This window comes from Betta splendens, chromosome 10, assembly GCF_900634795.4.
Source record: "Betta splendens chromosome 10, fBetSpl5.4, whole genome shotgun sequence".
NCBI classification, from domain to species: Eukaryota; Metazoa; Chordata; class Actinopteri; order Anabantiformes; family Osphronemidae; genus Betta; species Betta splendens.
The window spans coordinates 16,924,108-16,937,437 of record NC_040890.2 but is presented as its reverse complement, the minus strand read 5'-3'; the positions used below and the strand labels follow the sequence as shown (position 1 = coordinate 16,937,437).

At 41.0% G+C, this 13,330-nt stretch overlaps 1 protein-coding gene across 14 annotated transcripts in view; it reads left to right on the top strand.

The window, feature by feature from the left end:
- The window catches only part of lingo2 (leucine rich repeat and Ig domain containing 2), a 251,085-nt gene that overhangs the window by 24,716 nt on the left and 213,039 nt on the right, over positions 1 to 13,330 (top strand). Inside the window, exon 2 of one of the 14 annotated variants that reach the window (XR_008695837.1) lies at positions 7,727 to 11,049. The exons of 11 other annotated variants lie outside the window; for them this stretch is intronic. The gene's annotated coding sequence lies outside the window, so the exon portion shown is untranslated. Of the gene's footprint in view, positions 1 to 3,559; positions 5,302 to 6,028; positions 7,047 to 7,726; positions 11,050 to 13,330 lie in introns of those variants that run through there. 2 more of the 14 variants (XR_008695841.1, XR_008695846.1) reach the window with 2 other exon arrangements.

The window sequence follows — 13,330 nt, the reverse complement described above, 5'->3', positions numbered from 1 at the left end:
AAGGACCTTGGGAGGATGTAATTTGGGAAAACCAGCGTTTTGTTATGGGTCAATATACTGTAGGTTGAAACTATTTACAAAAAAGCTAGAACATAACTTAAAATGTGTTTAAGAAAAACAAACTCTGCCTCGCTTTGTTTCCCAAAGAAAACTTTAGCAAATGGACTCTTGAAAGTTTGAGTAACCTGATAGGAATGGTTTTATGTTCTCCCATTTATCTTCTGATCTCACACACAGATGTCTGTAGTTACTCCAAATCACTGACTGTTAGCACCGACTACTGCTGCAGAAAATATGTTTGATTCCGATGCCTTATTATCTCCAGATACTTGTTTGTTTTCCTCTGAGTAACACATAGCCCCTGTTTGTAGCAATCATAGTGGTTTGTTTAGCCACTTGATGGGGGCATGAGTGCCGCAGTATATATGAAAGGTATATCATGCATACTGTCATAGACTCAGCCACGTTCCCAACAGTAATAGGTTTTTGTTGCAGTAGTGTCAGGAATGTTATCGTCTTGTGATTTGCAATGTTGACTTTGATCAGATTTGCTGTACAGATGGACTGTTATTGTTGTTGTGATCGGGAAGACACATGTTTTCAGTGAATAGAAAAATCCACACATACAGTAGTGAAGAATCAATAAAAGGCAAGATAATCAGGGCAAATGTCCAGTAGCAACACCATGGGAATAAAGTAGTTGAGTGCTGCCCACTCTCACATGTAATTACTGACACTATTCTCATGCCACACCACCATAACCTACTCGAACTAATCATAAGCCTATTATACATATCCAGCCACAGTAAATAACTTTCACATCATAGCTCAGCTGTCTGGGGAGCAATCAAGACTTCATAAATAAGTCCTATAAACACTGCCTGTCAATGACGAGCCTCGTCCTTTCTCAATTCTCCTCCAGCAGCAGCCGCTGTAAAGAAACATTTCTAAGCTCCACATCTTTTTTTTTTTTCCTCCTCACTTCTGAGAAAGATCACGTCTTTATTCGCTGATGGATGCTGCTGTCCAAGAGGCTTGAAAGTAAAACATGCTACACATGTAATCCTTCTGGGAGTGAAACCCATGACCCAGCCAGTGCTGTGAGCAGCGTGGCGCTCTGCTGCCCAAGCTGTATTGTTGCATTAATGTGGCACGACTGACTGTGAGGTTTCGTACTAGATGCCGCAACAACACATTGATTGGATCCTCCCGCTAGATCCGACCCTGCTTTACTTGTAGTCTTTTTTCCCTATTTTTGTTCATATTCTCAGCTGGTTTATGTGGATTTCTAGTCAGTATTATCCATGTGGAATAATTTAATACTTCCCACATGAGAGGTGTTGCATTGCAGCTCGGGATGTGTAAAATTATAATGGGTACTTTTGTCACAGTCATGTATGTTTTTGTCATCCGCAGTCCAATTTTTTAAAAGCATCTCCATCTCGGTGCTTTCAAACACTTGTGTGCATGTTGATAACCCCAAATTGAGTAAGTCAAAAACAAATTAAGGAAGCGCACCGAATGCGCCCAGGATGACATTCTTTTTAGTGCGGTTCAAGAAAGCATGCAGAATCAGTAAATGCTGAAATGAAATGTTTAAAAATAATAATATTTAAAAAAAAATCGGTGACAAGTTCTCAAAAGTGCTCCAGGAGGGCCATTAGTGAGTTAGATGGCCACACAGGAGGGGAGCCTGCATGCCATTATTATCCTTTAAACCCCCCTGGGAGTATAGATAGAGGAGGGGGAAAGAGGATCATCTTCACTGTGTCCTTATAGGACGGAGCCACAGCCACAGAATATTCAGGGCAGGTCATTAACCAACTGAAAAGCCTCCAAAGTGGCTCAGAGTCCGCTGAATGACAAACCTCTTGATTTGAACACCGGGAAGCTAAAGAAAATGTGTTGGAGAAAAAGCAATGATCTGCCTGAATTTGTATCGCTGATGTTGAATGAGCTCTTGTTGAAATCTCCTACGGCAGGTTTTCAGGAATATATGCAGCATTGTGCTAAAGCCAAAGACCTTAACCAGCGTCTGAACATGTATCTGACCCGCAATCTGCACAGGCACGAATGAGAGAGTCTGACACAATATTATGTACAGTACTGTGTTCTATAGTTGAGTGTGAAGAGGTGCAGAATGTCCTCTGTTTTCCTCCAGTGGGGAGTGCGCGCCTGCTGCCTTCACTATATACAGTAGCTTATTGATTTGGTGCAGGCAGCATTTAGTGGATCTTAACTTTTACAAAGGGCATACACCTCATCATACAGTGCATTTAGGCTGAAAGCCTTGCAGTAGTTTATGTTGGAAATGTATCACACAGGGCCTTTTTAAACTTTTAAACTTCTCCATGTTGAAGCAGTGAGAAATATTTGACTTGACGTGTGGAATTTGTATCAATCCAACGCTGGTCATTTTTTTTTTTTCCACCACAACAGTTCCAAGTATTTGCGCATCAGATTGGTTGGCAAAGTCCTGAAAAGAGCAGATTGTTCACACATCACAATCTCCGTCATCCCTGTAGTGTTTGACACCAAAATTGTGTTGTAATCACCGCTGACGCGTGTTGTCATTATTCCCCGCTGTGTGTCCTCACGGCTGCAACAATAATGTTGATGTCTTCATACATCAGCCACGGCTTTGAACAAAAAGCCGGCGTGTGGCGTGCGGCCGCCCGCCCACCGCCCTGACGATGATTGCCTACATATTGTTCCACCTCTAAATCATGCAAGCCGCACATTAAAAATAACCGAATGAAGGAACGCATTGTGCACGGCAGCGGCGTTGTCGCCCTCCCCAGCGCAGAACGAATCCAAAGCTGTTGTGCGGTGTTTATCGTCATCCTCAGACAACTTTGTGGCCCTTAGAAAGCTGCACAACAACCAAACACACACAGGTTTTACTCCTACACCGTGAATATAAATCAATAGTTATTTTCTCTCCCTGTAAAGCCGCTTTCTTTCCTAAAAACACACACACAGGCACATTAACTGTAATTTGTGGCTGAGGAATACTGGGCTACGCTCACTCTGTAGCACCTGTGTATTAGATGCACCAAAATGAGCAGCAGCATATGGGTAGTGGTGACATTTTAGTAGCAGGTGTTTTACTGTATATAAATTCTAGGCTCCTTCACTAATCCAGTGTGTAGTCACTGCTGCTTTAGAGGTGACCGTCAATCTCAGCACTACTGTACTGACATCTCTGAAATTAGCACGTCAGATAAACGCCCTTAATGCAATTATGAGTCCACTCAATCAGCTGACAATGATGCCATAATAAACGCCTTTTAAAGCTGCCGTGGAGAGCAGGTATTTACTGTTGACGGGAATGTGTTGTTCTCCAAGCTGAGTGCTCTCCGTCACGTCTCGGCGTTACCTCCACTGTCTGCTGCTTGATGGAAGTTGAGTGTGTCGTCGACTTTCATCTAAAATAGCCAGCCTCTCCTCTTTCCCAGGTTTTTTTTCTTCCTTACTGTGATGGAGTAGAAATTGATGAATGATTCGTCATTACGTTGTTATGGAAATCACCTTGTTGTTGTTTCTGCTTTCTTTCCAGAGCCAAAAAAGCCTCGTGAGAGACTTACTGTATTGCCGCTATGGCAATACTATGCAGATCCTGAGTGCTATTAAGATCCTCTGAAAATAACTGGCTACCTTAATCTTGAGCACAGTGCAGACAAAGCAGATGATTTCTTACTCTCTCAAAATGTTTTTTTTTAAATGTGAAGCAATGAAAGTTTCTTGAAGAAGACCACTGAAATACATAAACATGGAGCATCATGTGTCGTGGGCTAACCGGTGTCCTTCAGAGAGGCGAGTGACATTGAGATGAAAACATGGGGATGATGACCCACTGTCACGTCCTGTCATGAAGTCTAGACGTCTTAGGGGAGCCTCTGATCTTTGTTGCATCTGAACAGGGATAAAATATGCAGCAGTGACATTGGCCGCGCGGAAGTGAAGAGAAAATTCTATTCTGAGCCCAGTCACTCAAGAAAATCTGTTTAGGGCCGACACATGTAAAACAGCACAACTGAAGATGAATGTTGTCGTCTAAGCCATCATCCATTTAGGACACCTTTGTATGGAACAGACACATTGCAGTGAATACAAGCTTCATTCATTACTGGAGAATCTTCACATTTTCTTTATGTTTGTTGTAACAACAAATGCAGGCTAAGAAACTTAAACTTAAAGCTAAAATGGTGCACAATTAAATTACTGAGGTGGATGGAGGCGTAGGGTGTGGGGGAACATCATGTCAAATCAACTTATCGTGACTCTCCTGCTCTGAGGATTCTACAACTGTGGACTAATTGGGATAGATTCATTTAAAAGTCTCCACTCGAGTGGAGTGGAATAAACAAGTTTGTGCGTCTTTTTTCCAGTCTCATTGGTAAGTGATATCTATGCAAAAACCAATGTGTGTAACTGGGACAACTGGGACAACCTGCACCCAGACATTGTCAAGTCACATGTTGTGTAACGATGCTTTGATGTCGTCAGACTGGCTGACTGTTGCCCCAAAAACAAAACGGCACCACAACCTAAGGAAGCTGTTGTTTTTCAGTATTTTTTATTTATTTCTCTTGTATTGTTTGTCATCCATACAAACTCGTGTAATGAGAGACACAGCCTCCCTGGCCCACCAGCCTGCCTAAAGAGCTTTAGTCTTGTTACATAATTTGTGATGTATGTAGCCACAAATAAATGTCAAGCATGCAGATGCCCCGTGTTCTGCTTTGATCATAAGCATGAAAAGAATATTGACGGACAGCTCGGGTATAATAGCAGCGAGCACCGCTGTCCATGTATCATGCAGCTCTGACTCATCGACGCTGAGGAACACAGGGGGCTTCATGTTGTTTGCTGAGGGGAGCTTATACATCAAGCAACCAGCCTAATGAGTGAGCTATTGGATTTGGTGTTTTGATGGTGAAAGCTTTGGTTCTTCTGTCAAGTTGATCAAGTCTAATAATTTGTGGTTTTCATTCTGTGTTTGTAATATCTGTAGCAAGTTTAAAGCCTTTTAATCAGTGAATTTGGTAGTAGGACATGTTTTTTGTACTAATTGTTAATCTCATACAGTGTTGCACTCTTGGCTTTGTTGCATTACATTTTCTGTATGTGCACAAAAGCAAGCGTTGGAACAGAACAAGAGCATAATGTAAAAACCCAATAATAATATATGCTAATATAGTTCAAGTTTAATGCTTTAAATGATGTATTTATGTAGAATATGTCCGTTAATAACGATGTCTCATTTCTACTGTCAACTCAAACTTAATAAAAGCCAGACTTGAAGTAAATCCGTGATAACTGGAAAATGCTCCTAATCCCAAATACCTGACTCACTCTAAAATAGAATCCTTTAGTGCAGTCTGAGGGCGCCTGAAGTGTATAAATTGATTTCAGCCGCTTCATCAAGCCGTCGTGCTTGAAACATAACTGCTGTATGATACATCTATAGATTTGGGGCCAGATAGAGATTCGCTGTGCAGATGTAGGACTTTAGGACTTTTCTCCCGTTGAGGATCAGGCATATAAGAGCTTTTGAGTTTCTTTATTGAAAATGCAACAAATACCATGGCGTAATCTCTACATGTGCAGGGGCAGCAATGCAAATGCTCAAACAAACTCGCCGGCAGGCGATCAAGGCCAGAAGTGGAGAATAAGTTCCAAGGCAGGAGGCGATGGCGACCCGGCCTTGTGATATCAGCAGATGGGCCGCACAAGCGAATACTGAACAATGTGTACACACATCTACACCGGGTGAGACCGTGATAGAGAGGAAGTAAGGATCGACTGAATAAAACACAGTTGATGGGAGATTCAAAGATTCATTGATACCTTTTATGGTAGCTCACTGTTCACGACGCACGTCTTATACACCATTTAGTAGAGTTTGAGTTTAATGTGGCTACAGATCACTTAATGTTAAATTTAATTACAACTTTATTAATGTCTATGCTCTTCATGTTTAAATCCTACAGTATATAACATCAATCTATCTCCACTCCACCAGGTGAAGTCTTTTGCCACCGCCTTCCTACCAACCTACCAACCTTCCCTGAGGTTAATGGTTTCAGCACAGCCTCTCTGTGCCTTCCAAACTGTTACTAATGCTCACAACATGCTGTTCTGGTTCTGCTTTCTCTGTATTAAAATAGCAGGCATGTGCATTTTGTGTCTACCCCATTTAAATGAAATTCAAAACCCCAATTCTCAACCCAGAAGCACAACAGGTTGAGCCAGAAATTCTCCCCTGCGCCGGCCCTGGATCAGCATATTGTAAGGTTCAAAAATGCAGTTCTGGCAAAGCAACAGTAGTTTAGGCTAAGATGGGGCCAGACTACATTGTCTCTGGAGAGCCAGCAAGCAGACAAGTGAATTTGTTGAGCAGCTATTTTTTCACGCTTGATAATTGAGCGTCAGCAGGGACCACTTAAGGAGCTGGGTTTGTTTTTGTTTGGTGGTTTTCCGAGGAATTTCTACCGACATTTATGAAGGCTTTTCTCTCATAGTTGAATAAATATCTGCACAAATATGCAAATTAAAGCACATATTAGAGTTTTACATATCATTTAGCAGACATACACTGGTCATAACAGTTGGGCATTCATGAGCTCTGCACAAATACATCTGGTTGAATTGGCAGCCAACCATGGCAACAGTTTGATGATTTAAAGCTAATTGCATAAAACATTTGTAAAATATTGCGCAATGAAATTATCTATGTAACAGTTGTGTTATTCTGCTCTGAATGGAACATTTGCTTGTCTATTATTTTATCGAGAGCCTCTTTCTGCATTAACTGTGAGCCATTTTACAGTATGTTGCCGGGCAGAGAGTCTGTCCGAGAGCTTCTAGCCACGTTTATTTTTCATTCATTGTCCACTGCTGTGCTTTAATCCTTCACCACAGGGACCTGCCAGTAAACACAAGGCGCTCTTATCTGTTTAAATTGCAAAGTAGGTCTGCAACAGATAACATAGTGTCCTCTCGTCTCTAATTGGGGCCTTGAAGATTCTCTTAGAATGTTTTTGTTTCCCAGATATCCACATACAGATATGAAAAAGCAGCATATTATTATGATAGCTGTTATTATTTCTCTTTCTTCACCTCCTATTTGAATGCACTCGAACGTCTGGGTATTTACTGTAGCAGCTTATTTTCCTTCAGAAGAGGGATAAATATTGTAGAGGAATAATTTTACAGTACATAACAATATGCAAATGTCATCGTTATGATGTCACGTTGCATGTCTTACGTTACATTGTCTGATTTGACCTTTTTTTGAGTGATCATTTAAATTCTTCATTAGGGAAGTTTCCACTTAGTGTCAGCTACAGGCTGCTTCCAGGAATTTGGAGTCTCCTCTTGAGCATTCCTCATTACTTAATGTCACATTATATTACTCTTATTATTTTGTCATATATATGAATTAGTCATTTAGGTCATTTTTAGTTCAATACATGAATCCTGACCTGGTAAAGGCCTTCAGTGTTTATTTAGCCTCACTGATGTAACTTGTGTTGACACAATAACAGAAGCACCTCTGTTATATTGTGTATAATGCAGTTCTCACCTTTATGACAGGCCCGTTGGATGGGACAGCATTAATACTGTACTTCACAAACTGCCAACTGAGAATGTTTCCCCCATCTTTGGTGTTTAGGATGCTTCTGTCTTGTCGTTTCTGATTCTATATTTACCTTCCCAGATTCCTTGTGCCTGTCTTTTCTCGCACAATCACTGACGAGGGCTGTCATATGGACAGCCTCATTTGAGCAGTCTTCGGGAGGAGAGGCCACCATTTCTCCCTGTCATTCCTCTTGCATGTCTATTGCAGAAGAATTTCGTCTGGACTAAAATGCACCATCTCATTTGAGAGTCTGACCGAAGAAGATGGGGTGACAATGTGAGCAACGCCTAATCATTATAAATGCACTTTATAAAGTCTCAACATTCCCTGCTTTAGTCACAAAATCAAACTGTACCTGAGGATAAATCCTACATGACTAATGGTCATTGTCAGCCCTGTCACTGAATAATAATAGAGAAAAAAAATGCATCTATTGGCATGAACTAATTCCCTTTTCTTCTCTTATCTGTCTTCTGTTCACGCCGACACATGGAGAGAGACACAAAGGTCGGTATCGGCTCTCCACGCGTTCCTTGTTTCTGCACTCTGGGCCAGAGGTCTCTAGATTTCAAACCAGCAACACCACAGGAGGGAACTTTGAAATGAAAAAATGATTGAGGGATATCGAGAGATGCTCGGCTGAAAAGAAGTGTTTCAGGTTGTTAGTGTCAGCAAGGGGAACTTAACACTGTGGTTTGTTTCTCTTCATGTTAGTTCAAGTACGTTGAGTTGCCTCCATGCTCTCCACCTGTGACCTCTCTTTTCTCTCCCTCTAATGCACACACACTTCCTCACAGTCTTCTCTACCCAACACTTGGGGACACACTCTTTGTGACTAAAAATACTGGACGACCAGTCTGTCTCGCGCCGTTGTGGGTTTTCTGAGCACTGGAAGGCATCCTTTTTAGTGTAGGGTAGAATTTAACCATGATTGAAATAGTAAGTGCTGTGTCCACACTGAACGCTCTGTTCAGGGGAAGTAATGCTCAGCAAATCTGTCTGTGCCTTGGCTGTCATCGCACCGTGGCTAAGACTGAACACCATCTGCAGGTTGGAGAATAATCACGTAGTTTCATCTGCCGCCTTGTCTGTGTTTCTGACCATCTCCTCCATCCGCTCACTCTTCATTCATTTTTTTGGCATGTTTCTATTTGTGTGCTTATCTGAATCATCTACAGATGCTCAGGCTGTCATAGGTCACAGATGATCATTATTATGAAGGATACATCACTGCCTTAAATTTTTAATCTTGGCAGATTTTTTAATGCTTTGAAGAAAACACTTTATTTATCTAATTCTGATACTTTGACTGTCCAACATTCTGACAGCAAGAGATCAGAAGCCATCTAAACAACTTCTTTCTTCAACTCTTTTCTAAACTAATTATGACGAATTATGTGAGCTTTGATAGTAATGTAACGCGCCTGGAGAGAGATTTGTCCAGCATGACCAGCATGAAAATAAAAAAAATAAATACATACACATAAGCATACATCATGCTAACATGCCTGGGAAGGTGTGACAGCTTCAGTTTACATCGTATAATCTTGTTAAAGCAGAATTAAGGTCAGACTTGGATTAGATGGTACAGGTGTTCCTAGTGGCCAGTTAGTGTTGCATGTGTAATGTAAACACTCCATCAGTGACTAACTTCCACACCAGAATTACCGGAGTTGTTAATTCAAATTTGAGGAAACAGAAGTGTGTGATGAGCACTATCCGCGCTGACACTTTGTATTACACCTCAGAGGCCGAGACCTCCTCAGCATGTTTCCTACAGAATTATCCTTTCACAAATACCTTACTGTGAGATACAACACATGGAAGCCTGAGATAGAGGAGGGGGGAGATAAGGGGAACCTATTTTTAAGTTTAAAGCCCCCACAGGAGCTGGGAGGTGGGCTAATGTGGGGAGGACTCTTTTGCTATGTCAGGTACAAGATCCCTTTATCACCAAACCATCAATGGAAAATGGAAAAGGGCAGAGGTTTTAGTTATTGGTTTTGTAATAAATAATCCGCCAATTAATCACCTAATCAGTTGCCTCGGTGACCACAGGTGACTACTGGCATCTCAGCTTGAATTCCAGACAATTTCTAATTTGGTTCATAACAACCAGGTCCTCGATTCAAACCACCTGAGACCGAGGCGACGCAACGATGGCCTCAAGCAGGAGATGGAGTGGCTTCAGGACCGGCCTCTAACTGCTCTTTAGTGGCTCCGTGAAGGCCTAGACCCAAAACCCAAACGCTGCCTGTATGACGTGAAAATGCTGGGTTACAGACGCTTCCCATCTAATCTGACAGAGTGTGGATGCATATCCTAGGGTAAATAGGATAATGTGCTTAAACCTACAATAGGTGTGCAAAGCAAAGACTTACCATGAAGACTCAAGGGCACTGAAGTCTGAATTTTCTTACACCAAAGCAAATTCCAAAAACGAGGCTTCATCCATTTATAATTAGGCACAAATGAGTATGGACTTAAATAATGAAGTGCAGAATTTTTCAATATGGACATAAAGAACAATGATATTTAAACAGACAAAGAAAGAAAAGCCTTATGTTTGAAAAGCTGCAAACAATGAATGTCAAGCGGTTTTGTTTCATATGATATTTACAGTAAGTGACTCAGTCGTTTATCATTGTCCTTTGGAATTTATTCCATTTCTACATTCATTGGTATGCAATCACTAAATTAAACAGCTTTAACAATATAATGACTTGGAGAATGAATAAGAGCGCTTTATGCACCAAAGATTTGATTCAATGTGCTGACATTTTGACGTTTTGAGAGTATTATTTATTACTTGTTATGCATACTTAACAAGGAGCATTCCTGCACCCATGGCAGCGAGTGCCTCTCTGTGATCAGATGCTCTTATCACTCATTAAAGGACACAGTGGGGAAGCAATCATCTTCCCTCAGCAGAGGCAAACGAAGGTGGCCTGACAGGTAATGACTTCTCAATATTACAATGGGGACTGCGGCTATTTAATGTATAATACCAAAGCAGGGCGTGCGTGTGCATGTAGAAGAGGAAATCTTTGGTATAAGTTTGGCAACACACAGCAATCCCTCAGGCAGATGATTGGACGTGGATTTGTGCCCTGGTTTGGCCAAAGCCCCTGAAGCTCTGAACTCCAGCGCTGGGATGCACGGAACCTAGTCTGGGTCACAGTGTGGAAAATATCCTCCCAACACACACATGCATGTCTTGGATCACTACTTCAGTTGTATCTGATATGAGTTAATTTTACATGAGATTAACTTTCTTATTTCCACTTTGATTTTATGGCCTCAAAGTTACACTTGTGTGAAAGTTGTTTAATGTAAAAAATACTTAAGATAAGATGTTATCTTTCCTCCTGAGTCATTCAAATTGGAAAAATATATATAATGATATAATATATCAGGTAAAATAAATTCTATATAATATATATTTTTCCTATCCCAGTTTTTACTGCTATCACTACACAAGAAGGGACAGGACAGGTTTTCAGTTTCAGTATCTAATAAAAATAGTTTTACTTTTATATTCATAATATTATAAGGTTTGAGTGTATAACTCAGTGGAGTTTGTGAACCCGATTAAACTGCCAGGAGGCTCGGGTAAAACAGTTTTATTGTTAACACAAAATAATGTAGGATAAGTGGAGGAAATAAACTAGACAATAGCCAAGAGCAGAACACAACAATTATAAATGAGCCTGAGGTGAGGGTCTGGGAACGACGGGGGATATAGTTCAGTCTACTGACGTATTCATGTGGGGAAAACACAGAGCACCGTCTCATCCTGAGGTAATAAACTCAGTCCAGTACACGAAGGGCAAAAAGAAGAAAAATGCCACAGCAATGGGGGGAAAGTTCCAGAACAAACTAATGAACCAAAATGCACTAAAAGAAAAGGGAGAAACAGTGGGGGGTAACAAACAAACTATGTAGTGGCCCATGGGCAAATAAGACCGTACATCAGGTGAGACTGAACCTAGGAACAAAAAGCAGAAAAGAGGTCTCCTGATGAGCAATAACCCCAGATGTTGCTCTGGGTTACATGTCCATGACTGTGGCGCTTTTTTCCAGCTTTATCACTGGTTCATTCATTTCACCTGCTCATCTCTTATAGATATGTTTGAAATAAAGTACTTGTACATTACATGTACAGTATGCACAATATAGAAATATGCTGCATTCAAGAAAAGAGTAATTATATCCCATTATCTTTATGTCTTGTCAAAGTGGGATACTTGATAATGGACATAATTCATGGCCGATATTGCTGGAAGGTTACAGTGTAAGGTTAAAGTGTCATATTATCCAGCGAGCTCAGTCAATTTGATCAGCTATGCCTCATAAACCATCAGGGAAAGTTATTTTTTAGTGCATCAGAAGACAGTGAACATCTATTCATCAGAGCAGCTCGGCCTCTCGTTTGAGTGCCCTTCTCCTAATAGCAGCGCTAAAACTTTTTCATCTTAAGGGTGAGAACATAGTAGATGCAGTGAGCTGCAGGACCGTTTGCTTGCAGAGCATTTATACAAGTGTAGTGTTTAAGACATAAGGAAAGCAGTAACACAACATGCTGCTCGTTTCTTTGGAATAAATAAAATACAAAGGTGGCCTTTGTATTTTGTAGGGCTGAGAGGGCTGTGCCTTGTCCATTGGTTTATGTAACCGCCATTTGCAGAAATATTACTCTGTGGATTTGCTGAGCCTGAGCCTTTGTAATCCTCGGCACAGATACTTTTACAAATCCTGTATTTAATTAGATTTTCCCATTTAGTCATTTGCAGTCAGAAGCCTAATTCCAGCATAATGCCTGCAGTGAGTGTACTCCCATCAAGCCTGTCGATTGGGCCTGTGTTCTACTTCAGTGTGTAATGGTCCAAGGAGTTCAATTCAACCTCGCACATGGCTTTGGTTCTTTGAGCCTAACATGACAGCGACATGCGTTTCTTTACTGGAACATGTGTGTCATGTGTGATAAATTTGGAGCCGCTGATGGACTTCAAAAGGCTTCTACATGCTGATACTGAAATAATCTCAACGAGACTGGTATAGTTGATCAAATGGTGAAAAAGTCCTGCAAAAAATACAAAATCTGCGAAAATGTTTCAGAAAGTTGGAAAAAAACAACTAAAGCTTAAAAAAATAAAGACTGAAATGAATAAAAGCCTCTAGAGATCTGCAGATCATCATATTTGCAGTGGTGTGATCCATTGCAGTGCGTTCAAATTGTGATTGTACAGTACATTATCATATACGACTGAGGCGGCCGAAACGTATGCAGACTTTTCGCAGCAGCGTGATTGATGATTTCACCATCAGACCTTCGTTTGTTTGTAAGTGCTGCCACGTGAACGCCAGATCCTGCCACTCCATGACACGGGCGTCTCAGGTGTCGTATTACACGTACACACTGTGCACGTTGTTAAACGGGCTGCATTGATTTTCTGACAAACCGTATGGTTTAATTATATCTCGCTATCCTAAAGGGACCACAGCTCAAATTATTATGCTGAGGATCGGGATGTTTTTTTTTTACATCTGTTCCTAAATTCTACTCTGAAGGTGGAGTCATTTCAATTTAACTGCTTTAAGATAAGATGATTGAACATTTCCTGAAAAGGATTTTGACATTAGTTAAGTTTCTTGTGCCTTAGAATTGAATTTAGTGTGTGC